The 25,533-nt window shown below is 38.6% G+C and overlaps 1 pseudogene; it reads left to right on the top strand.

Moving 5' to 3' along the window:
* LOC121633004 overlaps positions 1 to 25,533 on the top strand; it is a 60,502-nt pseudogene that overhangs the window by 23,385 nt on the left and 11,584 nt on the right.

Here is a 25,533-nt window from a genome sequence, read left to right on the forward strand (position 1 = left end):
ATCGTCTCCGTGCGTACATATCCGACTCCTGGAATTCTCCTGGTGGTAAAGATGGTTTGGTCCTCAGGAGTAACAAGTGATTTGGTGTTAAGGCTTCAAGATCATTAGGATCTGTAGATGCTTTGGTTATTGGACGATCATTAATTATGGCTTCCAATTCACAAAAAACGGTGTGAAGACCTTCTTCATCCAGGTTTTGCACATTCAAGGTGGAGTTCAGGATTTTTCATATTGATCTAATCAATCTCTCCCAGGGTCCTCCATGATGCGAGCCAGAGGGTGGATTGAAGATCTATTTAATTCCTCTCTGAAGCAGTAGGTGACTGATCCTTAACTGATTCCATTGCTGGATAGCCGTTCTCAGCTCACATTTTGCTCCTACAAAGTTCGTCCCATTGACCATGAACCATCTCTCTCTTGAATGTGTCCATATTAATTTTCAATGACTGACTTTGTTGTTCCTTGTCTTGATCTGACATGCACAGTTGTTTCCTCTTCTGGCAACAAGACAAGAGCCACTTCTTGAACCTCAAGATCCAAGCAACAGACTTTCTCAGATGATTCCAGGAAGAAAAGTAATTGATTAAACACGTCACTGGATCATCCTGTTCTTTGGTCTGTACAGCATTTACATCAACTGCCTTTTTAATCTCAGGGTCCTTTGATCATTGATTAAAGATATAATCGAATACATCATCAAACCTTTCACATATATCTGTAATCAGTCCCTGATAACAGGAGAATTTCCCCAGAAAATGAAATTAGCCAGAGTTATACCTGTTTATAAAACAGGTGATAAGCAGATGCTATCAAATTACAGACCCATTTCATTGTTGCCACAACTGTCAAAAATACTGGAGAAAATCTTGCTTACTAGACTGGATAACTTTATCACAAAGCACAACATACTGTGTGATCAGCAATATGGATTCAGAGCAGACAGGACAATTACACATGCACTTGTAGACTTTACAGAGAAGATAGCCTCGGCTATAGAAAAGAAGGAATATGCAATAGGGGTATTTTTAGATTTGAAAAAAAGCTTTCGATACTGTTGACCATGAACTATTAATTAAAAAATTACAAAAATATGGAATTAGAGGGACAGCAAAAAAATGGATTAGAAGTTATTTACAGGACAGAAAACAATATGTACAACTACAAGAAGTAAAGTCGGAAATACAGAATCTTACCTGTGGGGTCCCCCAGGGGTCAGTACTGGGCCCTTTTCTGTTCATTTTGTATATAAATAAATTAAAAGAATCCTGTAAAAACCTGAAACCAATATTATTTGCAGACGACACAAATTTATTTTGTAGCGGGGAGAATCTGCAACTGCTCCTGGATACAGTGAAAAGAGAAGTCTCAATATTGAAGAGATGGTTTGACAATAATAAATTGACATTGAATTTAAATAAAACAAAATATGTCATTTTTGGAAATCGTCAAATTAACTCAAACACGAAACTAAGAATAAACAAAATAGAAATAGAAAGAGTAACAGCTATCAAGTTTCTTGGAGTAATATTTGACGATAAATTAAATTGGAAATCACATATAAGCTACATCAAGTCAAAGATATCCAAATCAATAGGACTGATCACGAATGACGTCAAAATGCTATTTTTAGAACAGCGTACTGCGCAGGCGCCGCCGCCATATTGGATTCGGACAAACAACCTGTGGAGCGTGTATACTGTGTTTGTAGGAGCAAAGTTGCATTCCGAATATTTCTTTAACAAAACCATTATGGTAACAACTAAACACTGCTGCTTCGGTGTCTGCCGAAGTTACTCGCGATATAGTGACCGTGAACATATGAAGGGAGTTTTTTTTCATTCCATTTTCAAAGCAGCCTGTATTTTCACAAATGGTTTTTGTTGCTGCCTGCTTAGTCAACTTTCAGGAACCACTTGTAACATAACAGGAAAGATGTTGAACGTGAGGTAGCAGTTAAGTTCTTGAATTAATTCATACATGAGCTGTTGAATTAACTACTCTGTCATGAAGTAATTAATTGTAATAGAAATGAAGTTCAAATAAAAACATTTCAGATGCATTTGTTTTTTTTATTGTGACTGATAATGTTCACTGTGATCCTTCAGCATCAATAGTTCAAACTCAGAATCGGAAGGTGTCTAGGAAGTCTCATTTCTACATACTCTGGGCACAGGTAATTACAGTGGAAGTTTCTCAGAACAGGAACCATAGCGTCAAAGAAATCTTTGTCAAACAATATTTTTTTAACTATCATTCCTTTTGGGCTCCAAATAACAAAGTAGGACCACTCTCTCTGTAAAACGCCCATTTGCATCTGCACCTGGTAATAGTACGCATGTTTTTTACTCATGGTTACCTCATCCCCATCTACCTTCAAACAGAAACCTGCCAGCTGTTTCTTGCTCAGTGCTGTGTAGAAGTCTTTTGGATGTGCTTCTTTCAGTGATATGGGGCATTTTATTTCCAACACCCCGTGACTGTCCAAGTCTCTGTCATGCAACAGGCCATCTGGTGAGGCAGCAAGGTAGGGATACTCAGAGTTTACCCACAGTCCAGTCTCTCTAACTGTCATGTTCGGGAATTTCTCCACAAAGCTTTGCCTTGCCTTAGCCTCATTTACATGGCCATACTCCAGACTAACAGCTTTCACAGGTGGTTCCCATAGCTTTCTTTTCACCAGGTTTGCTCTAACACAGTCACTTGAAGCTGTTACTACTGATTTAGCTATAGATGCAGTTACCCTAAGTCTGCGCTCAGCAAACCAAGTCTCATCCCCCTGTACAGAACATAGTTCTGTGACACCACTCACACTGGGCATCAGATTTTGGCAAATTATGCCCACCTTTTGTTGTAACAAGCCTGTTTCATCAATGGAGAGGGTGTAGTTGTCAAAATGCATGGGGATGATGGTCTCCCACATACTACCCTGAGGAGAACTTGCAGTTTGTAGATCTCTCACAAAATTGTTCATCTCCACATGTGTTAGCGATGTCCTCCGCAAAGAAGTAGGCCTAGGGTCAAAGTTTATTACAGCAGACATCTTCCGCTTTCTGTTTGGATACTGAGCATCTGTGATGGACTTTGGGTTTTTGCCCACCTTCCTGCCAACATTCCAGGTGCATGGTTTGCTTGTACAGGATTCATCACTTCTGGAGTTCTTACAGTCATCTATTGCAAAGAGAACTGCAGCCACATGACTACAGCGCCCAAGTGAGGAAGCCTTACACTCACAGGAAGCATTTTGCACAAACCCAGTGTTCGAGGAGAGAACTATCACAACATTGTATGTGATCTTTCGCATGCTTCCAAGAACTTTTGCTTTAACATGATACTGGTTACCTTGATATAAATCCTGCATCATGGTCACATTTTGACTCTCAAACAACTGTCTTCCTCTTCTCAATGGTTTTGTTGTTTGACAGTGTAATCCTTCATCTTCCACATCACTATTTTCTTGCACTGATTCTATGATGTGGTGATAAATATGTCCAGAACTGAAGCAAACCGGTATGCCGCTTTGAGGAAAATCTTTCCAGTTTCCATCCTTTGGTTGAAGATCCTCATTTGCTGGACTTGACCCTCGCTGTGATGCAGCTTTGATGTTATACCATGCACCACCGTCTACAGCTGGATCAATTTTAAATTCTTGATCCACAGCATGCTGGCATCTGTACAAACACAATGCATGGAGTAATGTATTTATCTAATAATCAAACAGAACAATATCTCTGAAAATAAATATATCTTGCCTTTGTATTTATAATTCATAAAGGAGCTATACCTGATATTATTTTAATATGTCTAAGAAGAATGGTTTTTACATAGTATATTATGTGGTATATGGGGTAAGTCCATAAAACCAAATGAGTCATTGATTGCTAAGGATGTAAGGAAACAATCGAAAATTGATTTAAAACCAATTCAAACTGGTTTAAATGGAAATCGATGTAGAAAAAAGGAAAATTGATTTGCATGTAATGCATCAATGAAGATGACGTTCAAAACAAATCATCTTTTGTTCACAAAAAGATTTGTTTTCCATTCCTATCCATTTCCATAATAATTATTTGTTCAGTGTTAAGTTTTGTTAGTACAACAAGCAATAGAAGGCCACAGTTTTAAACAAGGGAGAAAGGGGCAAATATAAGAAAAATGTGAATGAAATGTGAAACACACTAGTTACACTGCATACAACACTAATAACTGAGCGAGAGCTAGCTTAAAAACAGCTTACCTTTCAACTAATAAAGCTTTCTTTCCGCTCACTTTGAGGCCTCTACATGTCAACCAACGTTTAAGTTCAACAACACTGTGTTTACTGATTGAACTGTACTGAAATGAAGCTCCCGGGACGTCTTTTTCTTCCAAAACTACACGTACTCTAGGTGTCGCCATCGTAAACTAACTCTTTGTTTGTCCGAACTCGCGCTGTTGCCGGAGCTCATGAATATTGATGAGTAAATGTGACGTCATTTGAGATCAGTGCTATTGCAATAATACTTAGAGCCAAAAATCTTATAAATTCAAATTCACTATATACTTTGTACTGCTCCTTCATACTCCCATACCTGACTTATTGTGTGGAACTTTGGGGGAGCACATACAAAACAAATACAGAACTCATATATATTATTCAGAAAAAATCAATAAGAATTGTTTGTAATGCTCCGTACAGACAACCCACAAACCAACTCTTTGTCAATTTGAAAACTCTCAAATTCAGAGATCTAGTTGACTTTAAAATAATACAATTTACGTATTTAGTAATTCATCAAAAAGTACCACAAAGTATCCAGGGGTTGTTTCAGATAAGGAAAAGTACATATGCTCTACGAGGTACAAGTATGCTAAAAACATTTATGGTACGAATGAAAACAAAATATCATTGTATTACAACTAAAGGAGTTAAGCTATGGAACACTTTAAGTGATGAAATGAAATCATGTCAAACTCTTAATAAACTTAAAAGTACTTTGAAAAATCATATACTACATAAATATAGGACAGAAGCATTTTGATGTATATACGTATGTATGTGTATGTATGTATGCCTGAGTGCAAGTATGTGTATGTATATGTACGTGCATGCCCACGTATGTATGTATCTGTGTATGTTTATATGTATATACATGTATGTGTATATACATGTGTATATGAGTATGGATATATAGGTATATGTATATATGTGTGTATGTATGTGAATATATATGTGTATATGTATACAGTTCTCTTCTCCAGAGGACATCGATGCGGCTGGCCATTATGGCAGCGATAAGCTCCATTCGGGGAATAGTCACAGACTTTAAAGGGGCCACTCTTGCTTTCCAAAAGCACTGTGAAATTGTGAATTCTCATTTTGTGACACCAAGTAAGTCACTGTCCCATAGCCATCCTCCCATGCATCACAAAAATGATGCAACTGTGCATCGAGTACATTTCCTAAATCCAGGAGTTTCAGACACCTTTTAATACTAAAGTCTTCCACCAGGTGAAGTTGCTGCAACCAGCTGTTCCATTCGTTGGCTACCAACTCAGGAACAATGTCATCCCAGCCACATGATCTCCTGCTGAGATCCCTTAAGATTTTCTTTGCAGACAACACAACAGGACTCAGAATTCCAAGAGGATCATAGATGGAACTTACAGTTGAGAGAATTCCTCTTCTAGTGAGTGGCCTGTCTTTTATTGTTATCTTAAATTTAAAGGTATCAGACTGAATACACCATTCCACTCCAAGTACTCTCTCCACTGATAGATGTCCTGTGTCCATGTCTAGCCTCTTCACATTCTTGGCTCTGTGGATTTCCGGTATGACAGCCAACACTCTTGGTCTATTACTTATCCACTTGGTCAGCTGAAAACCACCGTTTGCACAGATGGAGACAAGTTCATGCTGAAGAGACATTGCATCCTCTTCTGTAGCTGTAGACACTAAGCAATCATCCACATAGAAATTATGCAGAACTTTATCCATAGCTTCTTGGCTGAACTGATCTTTATTGTCCTCTGCACATTTCCGAAGGGCAAAGTTGGCATAATTAGGGGATGATGTTGCTCCAAAAAGGTGCACGGTCATCCTGAAATCAGTAAGGTTTTTATTCAAATCTCCATTAGGCCACCAGAGAAACCTCAACAAGTCAACATCCTCAGCTGGCACTTTGACTTGATGAAACATGGATTCAACATCTGCCATGATAACCACAGGTTCTTTCCTGAATCTAGCCACCACTCCGATCAGTGAACTGGTAAGATCAGGACCCTGTAGGAGCTGGGAATTCAGCGACATCCCCTGGAAACTAGCTCCACAGTCAAACACAACTCTTAATTTGTGTTTTGTAGGATGGTAAACACCATGATGCGGGATGCACCAGATCCTACCATCAGCACGCTCCAACTGACCTTCGGGAATCTGTTCAGCATAACGTTTGGCGACAAGATCATTCATGAATGTGACATAATCTGTGTAAAAAGACAAGTCCCTCTGAAGCTTTCTTTTCAGATGTAAAGCACGCAGCTCAATGACTTTTCTATTATTTGGCATGCTGAGTTCCTTTTCCCGTAAGGGCAAGCTGATCTGATAATGATCATCCACTTGTTGTACTGAATTGGTGACTAGATCCATAAATTTCTGATCTTCTCTGGATAGTCCAGGTTGTTCTTCTGCTGTACATTCAGGGAAGTCTGTCTTGAATTGCTGCTGCCAAAGTTCATCCAAATTCACAACTGAAACTCTGTTGACTGTTAATGCTGACTGTCCACAATCTGCTGCATTCTGACCATCTCCTGTTAGTGGTCCATTCACTGTCCAGCCAAGCATAGTCCTGATTGCATAGGGCCCACCATCAACACTACTTATGACCTGCAGTGGCTCCAGGGCCCAAGGAACATTAGTCCCAATCAGCAATTCAATTCCAGCATCAATTTCTGGCAACTTGACATCCCTTAAATGTGGCCAACCCTGTAGATCCTTTTGTCTTGTAATATTTTGTTTATTTACAGGCATACGTTCCTGCGTATAAACTTTGGGAAGCTCACAAAAGTTATTCTCTTTTAATCCAGCCACTTCCAGTCCCGAAACAATATGGCTGTTTACAACCTTCTCCTGGCCCATAGTTCTTAAAAGTATGTTGGCCCTTTTACCTGTCAGGCTGAGCTTCTGCATCAAGCTCTCAGTGCAAAACACAGCTGTACTTCCTTGATCCAAGAAAGCATAAGTAATATGATCTTGACACCTTTCTTTGCTTTAACTTGCACTGGAACTATGGGAAGTTTACAGTCATGATCGCCAGCCCCTGTTAGACCACTTGACATCAGAGTGCTATCAGTTATCACCTCTGGTGTCTGCTCCACCTGATCTGAGGGTTTGTCCTTTTCCTTTGGGGAAATGTGTAATAAAGTTGGATGCTTGAGGCCACATTTTTGACAGGAAATCCGTCTTTTGCAATTTTTACTGATGTGCCCACTACACAAACAGCCAAAACAGACTCCATTCTCCTTCAAGAAGCCAATCTTTTCTTTATGAGACCTTTTTCCCAACTGCCGACACAACTCCAATATATGTCCTCCTCCACAATAAAGACACATCCTCCTTGCATTGTGAACATATTCATTTTCTTTATTCACATGCTTGTTTTTCTCTTCCACAGGGGCCACAGGCAGCTCCTCCATATCTGGAATGCAATTGTGATCTGCGTTTATTTACACCTTTACTTGCTGTTGTCACAACCTGTCATGCCACTCCTCCATCTGCAGTCCCCTGATCTTCCTCACCTGGTCCTGATCTGCTCATATCAAGCCGACCAGTTACACCTGTGTCCCGTTAACTTCCCAGTCCTTTTATACACCAGCACCTCAGTCATTCCCTGTCGGACCTTAACCCACGCACCATATGGACGCTGTCCCAGTCCCTTCCAGGCTCCCTGGTGACCCACGTCTGCTCTGCCTTGGTCAGATCTAGTAAGACTCTTTATCTGTGCTCTTGCAAATAAAGATCTCTTAACCTGTTTCTGTCTCCGAGGGGTCCATGCATAACAGCTGTTAATATTGGTGTATCTTGAATATTTCCAAACACAGGGTCACTCAGAATTTTCACTTGCTTTTCAATAAAATTAACAATATCATCAAATGTAGCTCTCTGGCAGCGCCTCTCCTGCAGCTCACATGCTGCAGTCCTCCACTTATCCCTCAGTCTATATGGTAATTTCTTAATTACTGTCTGCATATTTGAAGGCAGGTCTAATTCCTTCATAACTTGCACTCCTTCCCTTACATTAGAACACCCTCTGAGAAAAAGACTATAATCTTGCAAAGGTTTTATGTCTTCCATTTTAATAAGGGGCCATGAAAGTGCCTTTTCCATATAAGCATGTGCTATTTTATGCTCATTTCCAAATTGTTTTTTTAACAACATTTTTGCTTTAACATATCCTTTTGCAGGATCGAGATGCTGGCAACTGCGAACAAGCTCTCTTGGATGACCACTTGTGTACTGTTCCAGAAAATAAAGTCTCTCAAAAGCTTTCAAAAATGTATGATACTGTAATGGATCACCATTGAAAACAGGAATCTTTCTTTTTGGCAAAGACGAGAGACATTGTTGTTTTAACAGAAGTGTAGTTATTTCGTGTTGTTTTGTCATGATACCAAACATGCTTCCATCATCATAGTTTTGCCCAGAATTGAAATTCAAGGTATCTCAAGATTCAAATTCAAGATTCAAAGCGTTTATTGTCACATGCACAGTAAGAAAACATGTTTCCCTGTACAGTGAAATTCTTGCTTTGCCGTCCACACCGAATGCCATAAATATTCAAAGTAAGTAGAAAAGACTAATTTAAGAAGAGCATGCAGAAGAGTAAACATAAATATAAACTATAGGTAAAATATAAGTAAAGTAATCTATGTACATAATGTGCAGCGTGTTATATAAACTGTGCAACATTCAGCATTGAATGATTAATTGTGCAAAAAAAATAACTGTCATGAGGTAGACGGTATAATACATGTGCAAATACTGAATAATAATAATAAGGTGCATTGATAATGTAAACTGTATGTGTAAATGTACAGTCCATTGTTACAGACTCCAGTCTGCTCTTAACTGTTAAGGAGTCTGATGACTGAGGGAAAGAAAGAGTTTCTGAGTCTGCTAGTCCTGCATTTCACACTCCTGCACCTCCGGCCTGAGGGGAGGAGAGTGAACAGTCCATGTTGGGGGTGGGTGGGGTCTTTGATGATAGAGGCAGCTCTCCTGTGGACTCTGCGCTGGTAGATGCTCTGCAGAGAGGGAAGGGGAGTCCTGGTGATCTTAGATGCAGTCTTCACCACTCTCTGCAGGCGTTTGTGGTCCGTGACAGTAGAGCTACCGTACCACACGGTGATGCAGCTGGTCAGGATTGACTTAACGAGGCAGCTGTAGAAGTTGCTGAGGATCTTCGGTGACATGCCGAACTTCCTCAGCCTCCTCAGGAAGTACAGCCGCTGCTGAGCCTTCTTCACCAGCTGTGTAGTGTTAAGTGTCCAGGTGAGGTCCTCACTGATGTGGACCCCCAGATATTTGAAGCTGCTCACCCTCTCCACTTCCAGCCCACGGATAAGCAGTAGATGATGAGGGTTCCTCTCCTTCCTCATGTCCACTATCATCTCCTCTCTTGTCTGTGTTGAGGGTGAGATTGTTGTCCTCACACCACGTCACCAGAGAGGCCACCTCCCTCCTGTAGGCTGCTTCGTCCCCACCTGTGATGGGTCCTATCACAGCTGTGTCGTCTGCAAACTTCAGGATGATGTTGTCCTTGTGGGAGGCTGCACAGTCGTGGGTAAACAGGGTGTAGAGGATGGGACTGAGCTGTGCTTGAGTTCTCTGTTGAACATTATGTTGAGGTGAACTTGGTGAAGGCGTGTGGTGCTTTAAAGACACAGATTCAGAACACACACATTTATAAAGCTTTTTTTTAGACCTTATTGCTGGATCTCCATGACTTTTTCCTTGTTCCTTTTGTGTTGTTATTTGTGGAACAAATGTAGCTGCATTTGGAGACAGAATGTATGCTTTGGATTTTCCCCTTTCAAAATAAGAGTTCATACCATCAGAGATCCTTGTTGTGGAATTTCTCCCACTTATGGAGCTGTGTGATCACAATACAGTTAGTTTTGCTGTATGAGCAGCTATTTCTTCTTCAAGTTGAAACTGTTCCTTTCTTTTCCTCAACTGTTCCTCCTCTTCTTGCAGTTGATGTTTTTCCTTTAATAATCGTTGCCTTGTTATTAAAGCTGCCAAATCAGCCTCAGCTTTAAGACAAGCAGAAGCAGTAGATGAAACAGCAGACTTTCTCCCAGTGGCAGAAGTTTGTGCTCTGGTTACTTGGCTTCCAATATTTGAGACACTGTCACTTGGTTTCACATCATCTTGTATCTCATCCTTATTGATGGAAGACAGAGCCTGCATTTCCACTAGAGGCTCAACTGTCTCTGAAGATGAAGGAAGAGTAGCTTGTTCATTTATAGCAGCAGGATCAAGGCTATCATTCTGGAATAAGTCCTCTGCTCCACTTAGCCACTGTTTCACAGCTTCTTTAAATGTATTACTGTATTCCATAATGCTTACAAACCACTCATTTTGCCTATTTTGTTCGTCTTCAGGAAGTAAAGGAATCAGTGTGTTATGTGACAGAGTTGCAGTTTTCCAAAGATTAACCAAACTTTCCATCTGGTGTCACACATCAGATACATTGTCTCTTGTTTTCATCAGACTTTTCATTTCTAGAATAAGGGTTTTGATTTTATTAACAACCATTTTGCGCTCTTGCTGCAGTCTCTCGGTTTTATTTGCCAGGGCCTTGGCTGTAAGCTTAATTTCTCGTTTCCCATTATCCATTTCAGAACTTTAGACACCAGCATTTGTTTGACTCATTTTTCAGCTTTCATTTAATTTACATTTCAGCACATTTTTCGCAATGTCCACATCTCACAATTCATCCAAATAAAATGTCACATGTCCACAGCAGCGGTAACTTCGAGACACACACACACAGTTCATAGCTCTCAAGAATGCTCCACATTTGAAAAGCCATACGGTATCAGCGCAATGGGTAATCCAACTCACAACGGTAATCAGACAGTCAGAAGGTACAGATGATCATAAGGCTCCAATACACAATCCACATCCTTTCCATTCATCGACGAAAATACACATCCTCAGGTGCGCTTACCTTGGTTGCGTTTTTCATTTGTGTGTGTGACTCCATGAATTGTTTGCTAAGCAGCCAGCGCATACCTCTGTCTTGCATCCAACACTTGGTCAGGAATCCAATCCATTTGATATTAATCCATATCCTCGAGATCCATTCATTGACTCCTTCTCCTGGTCCGTAATATCGTGCTCTTTGTTGACAAAAATGTGATGACTTCAAAAACCACCAAAAAAAAGTCACCGAGAGGCTGAAGTTGGGCCTTTCCTCTTTGTCTGACGCGCACATAAAAAATCCGCTGAGATCCAAAATTATACGTTTTATAACTTTATTGAAAAAGAATAAATTTAACTTAATACAACATATACTAACTTAATCCAAAGGCAAAGAAATAAATCACAGCGATTAACTAAGGTGGCGGTCAACAAAGAATACGGCGACCCACACACCCTCTCTCTACAAGACCAAACACACACACATCACAGGTGTCTTAATTAAACTAGAAAACCACCGTCCATAACCATGTGACCAACCTAAACCATAATCACTGAAATATTTAATACAAAACAACCCAATAAACAGAAAATACAACATTTAACATTCTTAATATTTATCCCATCATTGCCACCAATTGACGCCGCACAGTACCTGGTCCATTAGTCTCTGGAAAGTTGCCGGTGCCCCATGCAGTCCAAACGGCATCACTGTGAACTGGAACAGGCCCCATGGTGTTCTGAATGCTGTCAGCTTCCTGGACCTCTCCGTCAGTGGGACCTGCCAGTAACCCTTGCACAAATCAATTGTCTCAACTATTTTGCTCTTCCCAGCCGTTCAAGCAGTTCATCAATCCTTGGTGTTGGATAGGAATCAAATAGTGAGATGGAATTCAGGTACCTGAAATCAATACAGAACCTCAGGCTGCCATCCTTCTTTGGCACCAGGACCACCGGATTACACCATTCACTTTTTAAAGTCTTAACGATCCCCAGGGACAGCATCAGATCCAGCTCCTTTTTCAGAGATGCCAGCAACCGTTCAGGAACCCTGTAACTGAGACGCCTTACAGAGGCTCCTTCTTTAAGTACAATATCATGTTCCACAGCATCTGTTCTCCCAGGATTCTCTTGAAATACTGGAGAGTTACAAACTTCTCTCACCTGCTACCGCTTATCCTCTGGCAGGTGGGTGAGATCACAGTCCAGAGCACCAGTAGATGGCAAATACTGCTCACCCACTTCCTCTTCCTCTTGCACTCCCCGTATGAGCAATACCTCAGTTTTTTCAGGTCGCTGTACCCACTCCTTCAGGAGATTTATTTGTAGCACCTTGCTGGAGGATGGCTGCCCTGGGGTGGAAACCCGGTACGTAGTGGGTCCAAGCTGAAGACAGAGAAATATCCAGCAGAAAGTATGGCTCTCAGCTTCGGCAGCGCCACAAACTCAACAGCGCCACCGTGTGACATCCGGTTAAAACAATATATTTTTAGTAGAAATGACGGAACAAACTAAAGGCAATATGCATTTGCAGAACATACAAATTAATAAATTATTGCATGGGTGTAGTTTTAAATATAGCACTTTCCACTGAAAGTAAAGGAAACGCCTACAGAGCAAACGTTGCGTCAAAGCCTGGTCAGAATTTCGCAGGATATGTACAAATGTCAGTGCATTACTTTTCGTATGAAATCATACGAATCATTTGTGAGAGCAGCCTGCACCATGCCATGGAGGGTTAAAACCTGGAATCAATATTGTAGCTCCTCCTACATTACAGTTCCTCTGTATGACTGCATATTGGTGAGTTCTAGACATGTGACGTTCATGAACGAATCGATTCTTTTGAATGACTCTTTTAAATGAACAATGGGAACCGATTCACAGCTGTGAGCCATTCATTTGTGAGCCATTCTTTTTATATACAAATTTTTGACACTGCCTTCACAAAAACAAATCAAATCAAACTTTATTTATAAAGAGCTTTTCATGCCATAGGCAACACAAAGTTATTTACATGATTAAAAACATAAGAATAAAAACACTCAGTGAAATCTTTCACACAGTCACATGCACACACTTATACACACACGCCAAGCCCAATCCCCCCCACACGCCTTCCAGCTTAAAATGACTGAATGAATAAAAAAATGAATAAATAAGTAAATAAGAAGTAGTACAGGTGAGTAAAATGAAAATAAAATAAATAACATTTGTGACATCATACAAGTCTGATTTCCAACACGCTCCATTCATGTGAAGTATCTATGGGCAGAGATTATTGCTTGGAAACAAATACTGTGAGTTCTATCCAAAACATTTCCCAGAATTTGCACTGCTCAGGTTTATCCTTTTTTATTTATATTTTTCCTATAATTCTTTAATCTTGTATAGTAGATTTCATATAGGTACATATTTTGATTGTTTGTCATTCTTATATGTATATTGTGAAATTTTGTAAGATATTGTGAGACCGAGCCAGTCTTTTGAATGGCTCTTTGAAAGGAACAGCTCCTCAAGATCCGGCTCCCTTCAAAGAGCCATAAACCCCATCTCTAGTGAGTTCTGCAGTCTGGTTCCGCTTTTTCCACAGGGCACTTTCAGCTGGAGAAAGAAATTGCTTTTGAATTTTCAGATAAATTTCTTTGACCTTAGACTTTGACTGTCTCCCATGAGATGAACACAATGGGTTGGATGATCTCAACTATACTTTTCCTTTCAGGTAAGTTTGTGTTTTGCAGTTATCAGTCATTTTTGTGACTTGCCAGATGCAAAACCACATCATGTGTTCAGTTTTCAAGACATTGCTTGCTTTTTATTCTTAGACACCTTCCCCAGCATACTAAGCTATTAAATTTAGGACAATAAATGTAAGTTCGTTCTGAAGAGGTAAAGCTATATATTTCTGTCGCTCTGTAAAGGTTTCCCCTGAAGACCCATAATTCGGCCACACCCAGGAATATGCATATGGCAGAAAATTTATTTATTGTACAGGAGTGGAAGTGCAGGGAAACAGGAATAGTCCGACAGGATGAGGGAGGATCCAGGATGACTGTGGCGCTCAGGAATCTGCAAAAACTCCGAATATCATGGCATTAATCCAGCATCCAAACAGTGTGGTAATAAGGGCGGGGATGTTATGCTCGAGCCGACCTGCTCGATCACGTGTCGAGCATGTGACACGGAAGTGTTGCGAGCATGGTCTCTGAGCAGGATTCAGCATCATAATAATAATTATTATGTCTATGTTCAGCATGCCAAAAGTCACGTGATAGACCAAACGCGGCTCGTTACATCATCAGCGCGTATCGAGCAGCACGCGGGATCTTCAAAAGCCTCATTTCCATTGAGCGGTTCGGTTCGGGCCAGTGCATTATTGAATGGTCCAGCCAATTCCAGCGTTTCCACTGCAAGTCGGACTGCCACTGGGTGGCGGTGTTTAGACCAAATGCCTAGTGCGACGACAGCAAACGAGACGCAACTGAACAAACAACAGTGGAGGCCATTGTTTTTTACAAACATCACAAGCCGCATTGTACGAGAGAAGATTGCGGGCGGCAAAGAGAAACACAGCCGAAAGGAGAAGAAAACTTCTGGCTTGGGTCTTGCGGTGGAATGAGAGATACGCCGTTGTGCGACAAAGACAGAGGCGCCACAGGGTAAGCGACGTCATGCCATGTTATGTATGTCATGTAGTTGTACTCATATGTTTACCAACTTGTACAAAATAACCTCTCTACCCGAAAATATGTTACATGTGTAGCTTAAATATGAACTGCACTGTAATGTAATGAGTTAGAAAGATTTGTCCAGCTCTTTGGTACCAAAGTACTGAATAAGCTGTGTGCACTTATGCCCAGGTTGACATTGTTTGATGAAATCGTGATGTTGTATTTAAACAAAATGACGTAAAAAATAAATAAATAAATAAAAAAAAAAAAAAAAGTATATGCACTGCCTCTAGCACTTTATGACTGCACCTGGGTCCAACTGGACTCACAGCAGTCTGACTACTACTTAATGATGACGTCCCATCTTGTTTGAATTCTTGCTTGTGTTGTTCTTATTCTCAAATGTAAGTTGCTTTGGATAGAAGCGTCTGCTAAATGACTGTGGAATAGAATAGAACTCTGTTTTCAATTCTGCAGTCTTTTGTTTACTTCTTGTGTTTATGAAAACATAACAAAAATAAGGAAATTAAAAAAAAATAGAAAACATAAGATGGAAAGGATATAGATGATTTAACAAGATACAGGTTTCATATATATCTATGTTAAATCACATATTTCCTTATTTATGTTGCTCCCCTTTATACATGCCCTTTTTTTGTAAGGAATATTATGTTGTATTACATTGACTTAATAGTGTATTAAGTTGTGTTTCTTCTTTTTTTTTTTTTTTCTTTTCTTTAGATGCTTCTTCTTTTGTTGAAGCAGCGCCACCAACCAGTCATTTGGGCTTTCAGCTGGGCCAATGAATGGAGGGATGTGACAGTCCTGGGGTTCACACACATGCAGTGGGTCTGCAATTTCCAAATGTCTGAGGAAACATTTTCATACCTTTGTCCAGTGATGGAGAACCAAAACACCAACTTCAGAGCCTGTTTGCCCCTGAGGAAAAGAGTTGCCATTGCACTGTGGAAGCTGGCGACCAACAGTGAATACAGAAGTATCGGTCATCTTTTTGGTGTCAGTAAATCATCAGTGTGTCGGTGTGTGCAGGACTTCTGTAAGGCTGCCTGCGCATTGTTAGTTCCTGAAATGATTTGTTTTCCAGACCGGGAAAAGCTTGAAGACATGGCTGAATACTTTGAGAAAAGGTGGGGCCTTCCACAGTGTGTTGGTGTGTTGGTGTTATTGATGGCTCACATACCAATAATAGCACCACAAGAATACCCCACCGACTACTTCAACAGAAAGTAACCTTTCTTCAATCAACCTCTCAACGAGAGATTCCAAACGCTGGGGAGATCGCGGATTTTTGAGAGGAGATTCTGCTAGCGATTGTGCGCCATTACATTTTGACAACAAAATTAGGGAAAGCATCACATCAGCATTGGCTTATATTGGATCACATTTAGCTTTTTAGAGATTTTGGGAAACAAACGTCTGCTCGAGACGCCGTTGCCAGGGTAACTGCTGAAGGAGCTCGGGGCGGATCGGGCGGTGCCTTCAACATCACAGGTAAGTTTTATTTCCTTCTCCATATATAAATGTTTTAATAGCCTTGCAAAAAGCAGTTTTTAAAATGATCAAACTTCAACCAGAAGCATTCGAGGAAACGTCTCGGTCTGCAGCTGCAGAGGAAAACTACAACCTGCAGGACCTCAGACAGGCAAGCTGGTTTCTGATTACTGTCAGCAGAGAATTTTAATCATTTTAAAGTTGGTTAATTACAATTTTATTCTTGTGTTTCTTTCAGGTGCAACCTCTCCAAAGCTGGAGAGGTAGTGTGCCAGAAGAGGAGCAGACTGAAGCCTGACATTATTGAGAAAATACGTTTTTAAAATAAAAATTTATGACGCATCACAAAGTTGCCAAAGCATTTTTCTCATAATACATTTCAAGAAGGAAACAAGTTTCACTGAACAATGAAAATCTTACTTTGCCATCCATCCTGAATGCCAAAAACATTATAAAATAAATAAACAATTAAAAAAAAAACTAGATATAAGCTAACATAAAAAAAAACTCGGGAGTAAATAATCAATGTATATAAATGTGCAGTGTGCCACATTCAACAACAATCAGCTATGCAAAAAAAAAAAGAAAAAAACTCATGAGGTAGCTGATAAGATGCATTTGCAATATTTATTATAAATAATAAGACACATAAAACAGTAAACAATTTTACTACAACTGTCTAAAATCACTAACAATCACTATCCCTGTTGCACAAGCACCCTTCCCTCATATGTTCCCTCTGTGAGTGGACTATTGTCATTACAGATTGGTATACTTAAGTTACACCACAATTCTGTTACCTTAACTAATCTTACCTAATAACCCCTCTTTATCATTTATGAACAACAGAAAATAAATATTCACTCATGGTAGAATATGTATCATTTATTGAACATGTATTCCAAGTTGAGATAGGGATGACAGATGTGAGGTATCAACTGCAACGCTGACCTTATGATGCATCAGACGCCCACAGCCAGCAGCTGGAGCTCTTTAATTTGGTCAAATGATTCAGAACAGCAAGCCATTTTCATGCATTTGGGTCAGAGTTGGCTTGATGATTCATGAGGCCTCGGTTTCACCACCCCTAGGCTTGGGGCAAGATAATCTGATGTGGGTCAGGCAAGAGTAATCTGTGGCGTAACTGGGTGGAAGACAGACAATCTGGAACATAAAGCAAGGCTGTATCTCAACAAGACAAGAACAGTTGATCACCTGGCAGGGAAATTGAGACGGGAGGGTTCTTAAGTAGAGCAGAACACAGGTGAGACAAGGGAGCAATCAAGGAGCTCCAGGTGGAGCCAATGAGCCTGATCAATGGACTGAAGGCCCAGCAGTGCAGCCACCACGACACGCTCTTGTTTGAAGTTATAAAAACTAAGGCTGTGTCCCTGAACTAAAAAATCTCTCACGTGGTTCTTATAGAAACAATGAGATTACATTACTTTATGATCACAAACACTTCAAAATACAAAGGAAACCAACATTCCTTAATGTCCAGCAGATGTAAAGGTCACTGGTCTTTTAAACCAATTTTTAACCCTGAAGTTTTTAACATTGAGAACAATTTTTCATACCATAATGATTTAAATCTTCATAAATTTCAACTACAACAAAAAGGAAGAGACTCCTCTTTCAGTTCTTTTTTTCCCTCTTTGGATTTTTTTTTTTTTTTTTTTTTTTTTTTTTTTTTTACTTTTTAAAGTTTTCTCTTAAAAATAAGTAAATTTAAAAAGGTAAATGGAAATAAGAAAATAAATTACAAATAGAAATAGAAATAGAAGATGACATAAAATATGGGTTCTGCTGTAAAAAAAAAAAAAAAGGAGGGCTTTGAAATTACACCTGCAGCATGTTTTACTTTTTTTTCATAAAGGCTTTGAGCTGTTATGTTCTGAATTTGAGAAGTTCTTCCTTTTGTGCTCTCTAGTGGTATTTTTTTAAAAAGCACAGACATAAATCCTCATAACTAACATATATTGTTATTTGTCTGAGTTTCTAACATTATAAATATTACATATTGGATTTGATAAACAAAATTAAACAGAATCACATCATGACTTTAAATGTTTCTTCTTCATTCTTCAGTGTTAAAAGCTGCACTTTGTTTCAACATTGACCCTCTAGCTTGGAAGTCCCTGCAGAATCCTGCTGCAGGTTTTGGCTACCAGGTGGTGCAAAGACTATCAGAGTGAGTCAGAGAATACATTATAGTCTGTTATAGATTAACAGCTGCCATGTTTGCTACTTGTGATATTTATACTTCTAACTTAGAATTCAGTCATATATACACTTCACAGTAGTAAAATAATAATCATAATAACAAATCAAGCTTCCTAACAGAAAAATAGATGCCATTATTTAATGTTTGTCTGGTTTTATTAGTTTGTTCGTCAGTGCCCCTCTTCAGCAGTATTCAGGAAACCGAAGCGGTCAGATATTTAGGTGCACCACTGAGAGATGCCAAAGTCTGCAAGTTCCAGGTAGGAAACCATTCTTTCCAAAAGTATTGACAAAATAATCTGATGTGTCAAATACATTTTTCCATCAATGAATCTTTCTGTTCTTGGGACAGAACTTTAATGATGAGATGATGGATATAACTGAAATTAAATTAGAAAATTGTGTTTTTCAATTCACTTTTTTTAAAGCATACCACAAGGACAACAATGTGATAATCGCCTCAGCTACAGTCTTTAATTACACATAATTAGAATCTTTGTACATAGGGAGGGTTTTCACATGTGGTTGCTTTGGTTTGTTGTTTTTGTTAAAATTTATTTATGCTTTTATTTATTTAAGACTTTTTGAAAATGTTCACAGTGCCAGAATTTGCAGTCAACATGTCACTTGGTTTGGCAATGACATATGATCCCATCACAGAGAAAACTGCGGTAAGTTGGTGAATTACAGAGATTTCAAATTCTCTGAATCATTTTTCTTGCAGCATGTAAATGTATTGCTTAAAGAAACAGAAAATAAATAATCTATCAATAGAATTCCTTTAATTTCTTCTCCAGGCATGTGGTCCAACCATTCCTAACGACTGTAAAAGTATCACCATGTACAGTGGTGTTTGCATTGAGATAGAAAAATCTGGTAGAATTGGGCCACCTGTACCATCTTCTATTGAAGGTAAACATACATTTTAATGGAAGGTCACCACAAAGACATCCCACTTCTCACACACAATCTGATGTATGTTTGCACAAACATACAATCATCCAGCTGACGTTTGCAGGTTCCACATACGAACATTTTGAAACTTGATCATGTTTTTAAAACACATTTGATTCATTTCTAGACTTTTTTTTTACGTGTTTTACTTATTTGTTATTTATTTTTTACAAAGCCAGAATAATAAGCTGTTAAAGTAGTTTAGTGTCATATCTTTAATGTTTGTCTTCTACCAGTTAAAACAGCTGGAAGAAAGTTTCCATATTTGTTACCAGGAGCTGTAGCATTAGCTGTCTTGTACCTTGCGTCGATTCACCTGCTGTGCGTGAAAAACACAAGTACTAACCCAACTCTTGAGGGTAAACTTCAAACTTCTGTTCAGATGTGTATTTATCTTGTCTTATTAACAGAGTGCAGAGCCCAAGCTGACATCGCATTTCTGTTGGACGGCTCAGGCAGTGTGAGTCCTCAAGATTTTGAAAGGATGAAAACTTTTGTTACTAAACTGATCGAGTCGCTGCTGGGAAAAGATACACAAGTAAGGCTATGTTTACCTTTTTTATTAAACAGCAGAAACAACACAAAAGAAAAGAAAATTCTGCAATCCATTATTTTTAGTTTGTTTTTAATGAGCAAGGCTGTCAGAAATCACTTATTTTGGACATTTTCATAGACACAGAAAAACAGAAAACTTCATTTAAAAAAACTTCAAAAGCTTCATTTTATCAAACTGTAAAAACAAAGAGCAAATAATTTTGGAAAATCTAAAAAGCAAAATTATTTTCTAAACAAGATAAATAAAATATTTCTGTAACAGTCACATTTACTCAATAAAATCAGTTCAAATGAATATAAATTAGGGTGTAGTATTAAAATGGAAAGCTTCACATCTACTAAATACCTTCATATCTTTATCAGGAATATATTTCAAATATTATTTCTACTGGATATTTTGCCTTTAGAAAAGTAATTTCTAACTTGTATACATTTAATATGTTTTCTTTTGCAGTTTGCCATCACTCAGTTCTCTGGAAAATCCATAATCCATTTCGACTTCAAAGAATTTGGTCCTAATAACTGGCGACAACAAATTCAACAAATATGGCAGTTCGGAGGGTGGACTTTTACTGCTAAAGCCATTACACATGTTGTGTACGTACCTTTATCATTCTGGTCTGCTTTGTATGGTGAAACTTTGGGTGTTTTTTTGTAAGTGACAAAGCTTCCACATTTAGAAATTTCTTTGTTGACTTTTTTCTCTCTTGGTCAGTTTTTCATCTTCCAGTTTGTTGTGCTTTTGTTTTACATACACTTTTTTTTTCCATTTATTTGGCACCTCTTTTCTAATTCATTAGTTCCTATGACATGAAATGGATCCCAGTAAAAAAATTTCAAGGCTGTCTAAGATGCATTCAAACAGAGATTCTATTAATGACACTAAATCATATTAATGTGGTGACCTTTTCATCTGGAACAGTTGAGTTTGAGCCTGTATGTCTAGAAGTGACAAGACAAGCCATCTACAAACATGGACAGTATTTAGCCAGATATTTATTTTAGATTAACATCAGTTTAAAATGATATTTCAGTTAGGATTCAAGCAAACCACCCTTTCAGTGATGTTTCTTTAGTTTGTTTAATTTGTTTCTTTAATTCGTAACTGTGCAAATTTACTGCTGTACAACAACTTTAATTAAAAATGAAAAATCTTTCTTTTTTCAGGGAAAAAATCTTCCTAACATCCAGAGGTTCCAGGTCAGAGGTGAAGAAAGTTTTGATAGTCATTACAGATGGAGCGTCTGATGACCGCGACAACTTACAGGAAGCAATAGAAAAAGCTGACTCTAAGAATATTGTTAGATTCGCTATTGGGGTAATTTGTAATTACATGAACTCATTTAATATTTGTGTATAGTTTAATTATGCAAGTCTTAAAATACAGTTAAATTCTTTAAGTTCAAACTTTTTGCCCTTTTACACACTTAACTGTATACCGGATGGAGATGATCAGTTTTGTTCACATAGCAGCTTTATAATGGTTAACCAGTCGTGATTAGAAGGAGAGCAACAGTGTGTATCTACAACCAAACTTATACTGCAGCCATGAGTCAGATGGTGATTGGTTAAGTCAGACTGAACATTTCATATTGCAGACTGACTGAAATGTATATAAGGTAGGACATTAGTTTGCACTTGTAAAATTTACTTGTATTCTAAGTCTTGCAGAGTTGATCCACAGATTTGATTTGTACGTTTTTCAAACATTCATATATTGTGATACACCTGTCTGAGGGTTGCTTTGTCATCAAACAGGATTCAGGATCTTTACATCTAAACCCTTATAAAATATTTTTTTAACATCCATAGGTTGGGAATGCATTTAACTCTTCAAATACTAGTGCATTACAAGAACTGAGGATCATTGCATCTAAACCTCAAAAAAACTACGTGTTTGAAGTGGAGACCTTTGAGGCGCTTGAGAACAATCGACAGAATTTTCAAGACAGAATTTTTTCTATGAAAGGTACACGTGTTATCAAAACAGATTCAAATCAGTTGTTCCATTTTCTAAAATGTATTTGATTTGTATGCAAAAAGTAAACAATTAATACCTTTATACTATGTCTGAAAATAATTTTAAAAGTTGCCACTTCCTCCAAGTCGTGACTTCTTAAACTGACATATTTTTTTAGTCTACACGGGACTTTTAAGTAAGAGTAAGCATCTATAATCTCACTGAAGCCTCAGTGAAACTGAATTCAAATTAAATGCAGCATATGGAATAATGTCAAATTATTTAAGCTTCCATTTTTTTGCTTATCCATCCATCCATTTTCTGCAGCAGTAATCCATGTTATTAATATTTTTCTGTTTATACAGAATTATGGCATAATGCTGCATTAAATAAGTTAAGCATTCTTTTTTTATTTTATTTATTTTTTTTGGCTCATACAGGATCTCAAACAAGTGGAGAGTCACTGAAACAAGAAATGTCTCAAGAGGGATTCAGAGCAGCTTACGTGCCTGAGGTAAAATAGAAATAATCTTTTAGGTTCAAGAGTTTAAAATTTTTGTAAATGAGAAAAAAAAAATAGAAAATGGCAGAGTTTATGATGGCAGAGTTTATGTTGGCAGTAAAATTACTCATTTAATTTAATATTGTGGCATCACAGGTTGGCAGTTGTACTAGATTTCATTACTTGTGATTTTTGTACAAATTATTATTATTATTATTATTATTATTATTATTATTATTATTATTATTTATAAAATGATTATGGATGGCTGATTCACATATCTGCCATCTAGTGGTGGAAAGTGGTAACAGATTTAAGCTTTCTTTCTGGAAACATGGCCTGGTGCTTGTGGACATTTTGTGAATTTGATGCTTAAAGGGTTAATTGGATTACATTGTTAATTGGTTTACATTGTTAAAAACTCAAAATATTTTAGATGAATGATGCATTTATAGTTTCATTTTTCATTCATATTTCTGTCAAACCTGCAGGGAATCCAGATGGCTATGGTTGGTGCTAATCAGTGGAGGGGAGGCTACAAGCGGTACACAGGACACACACTAACAGGGTCATATGAACCCATGGTTATGGAGCCTGACAGTTATCTTGGTGAGAATGTTAGATATGACTGTTTATGTACACAACTTTATGGCTCTACTACTGAAGTAATATTTTGACCTGGAGAGCTTCAACATGTAGTATCGTGTTAGGGGAGACTGGTCATTTTGATCAGTTAACCAAAATGGAAATTTTGTTCTCTGCAGAGGTAATAACAATATTTAAACATACAAAAAAATCTGCAAAATAAAAACACTTTGTCTACACTGGCTGAACTGAGATATTTACCAATGCCTTTAACTACATCATCATTAAATTGTAGGTTACTCCATGGCTGTGGCTACAACTGCAGTCGGCCAACTGACCATCATTGGTGCTCCAAGATATCAACACAGAGGAGTTGTGATGGTGGTTTTCAGAGACAAAGACAAACAAAAACTTGAGCCAGATGAACGTGAGGTGAGTATTTATCACTAAGATGGTCCTCAAAGACCTGAAACACATTAAAAATCTATATCATACATATAAAATGTCTTTCACAGATCCAGATTGGTGAATATTTTGGGGCAGAGGTTTGTACCATGGATTTGAATCTTGACAGCTACACTGATCTAATCATCATATCTGCTCCAATGTACAAGGACTCTGATCGAGAGGGACGAGTTTACGTTTGCACATTGACCTACTTGGTAATTAGCAGCTTCATCTAGAAACATTCAGTCAATTTACTTGTTATATTTTCTTCTTTTTAATAAGCCTGAAACTCTCCCTCTTCCTGACATGTTCACCAGAATGTCGAGTGCTATTTTGAGTCTCCATTAGTACTAAAAGGGGCTGCTGACAGAGGAAGGTTTGGGTCTTCTCTCGCTGTTCTGCCTGATCTAAACAAAGATGGATTTAGTGATTTGGCAGTTGGAGCACCTTTGGAGAACGATGGTCAAGGCAGCATCTACATATTCCATGCTGAAGGAGGCCAAAGAATCAATCCTGCTTACTCACAGGTGAGCAAGTGTAAAAGCTGAAATAAATTTCTTCCATTTTCTACTTTTATTAATTAAATAATCTACTGTTGCACAGAGAATTGCTGCCTCTGAGGTTCAGTCAGGACTAAAGTTCTTTGGCATGTCGATCAGTCAGTGGAGTTTCGATCAGAGTGGTGATGGTCTGCCTGACTTAGCGGTGGGTTCAAAGGGCACAGTTGTCTTACTGAGGTGAGTCCTACTCTTAGCCCAGATTTTGTTTGAACATAAACATTTTAGTAGTGATTACGTAGTTACCATTTTATGTTATGTATAAACAGTGTCTCACTACTCAAATAAGTTGTTTCTAATATTTTCAACATTGTGCAGTGTGATAATAATGAGCAACAAGATCACTGAACATGTTACATTCAGAGGGGGTGGGGGTACTTTCAAAACTTAACATATCTGGACCACAAAGGCTTATGGGAAATGCAGATTCAGCTGAAATGTAACATTTTGGAATTGCTGTGCTACAACTTTGAGTTACGTGCTTTATGTGCTGTGTTATGTTTACATTTAGACAATGTTAGAAAGTCCTGCCCTGTTCGAATTTTAAAGTACCAAGAGTGAGATGGACAGCACAAGAAAAAAAAACACCACTAACCCCAGTTTCTTAGTACTGCATCAAGGATTGTGATGATTGATACTGAGCTAATTTATCACCTTCTTTGTTCTCTCTTGAATTCCTAACCAGCTGTAGTTTCTTAAGTTGACTTTCCATGAAACAGATTTAGTGTGATTTACTCTTTATCTGGAAAAATCAAACAGTTTGCTTAAATGCGATTTAAGAGAGTTAGTTTCCAACAACTAGGCACTATAAATATACTTAGTTTTCTTTCATAGCATTCGTTTCGTGTCCTACTATAGGAATGCTCTGGGCGTGACCTCATCAGAAGCTCCTATTGCACTACTCCAGCCAGGATTAGCTGGAGCATGTCTGTCAGTGCCAGGACTGGCGGAGACCCTTCCCCCCATATAAAGGGCTGGCACTTGACAAGCAGGTCATTCAAAAACCTCTTCTCGCTACGAGCAGAAGTCCCAAACTCTTTCGACCCAACTGTCTCCCTCGGGACCTAGCTTAACTGTCCACAGACACAAGCGCAAACTCGGTCACCGGGCACTTTGTTCTGGGCTTGCACAGTTTTTCAAAGAGAAAATTCCTCTCACTAACCTGTTGCGAAACAGCGGTGTGAGTAGCTAACTGCTAGGGGTAGCAATATGCTTTGCTGTTAGCCATCTCAAGTAGCCATACTCATGGTAGCAATACCACAACTAGCCCTACTCCTGGTAGTAATATCTTAAGTAGCAAGTGGCAACACTCAACCAGAGCCAACGCCAGCCCTCCGAGTGAGCGCTGGTGGAACCAGAGTAGTGATACTCCTGTTGTGTGAGCTATC

This window comes from Melanotaenia boesemani, chromosome 21, assembly GCF_017639745.1.
Source record: "Melanotaenia boesemani isolate fMelBoe1 chromosome 21, fMelBoe1.pri, whole genome shotgun sequence".
Classification (NCBI taxonomy): Eukaryota; Metazoa; Chordata; class Actinopteri; order Atheriniformes; family Melanotaeniidae; genus Melanotaenia; species Melanotaenia boesemani.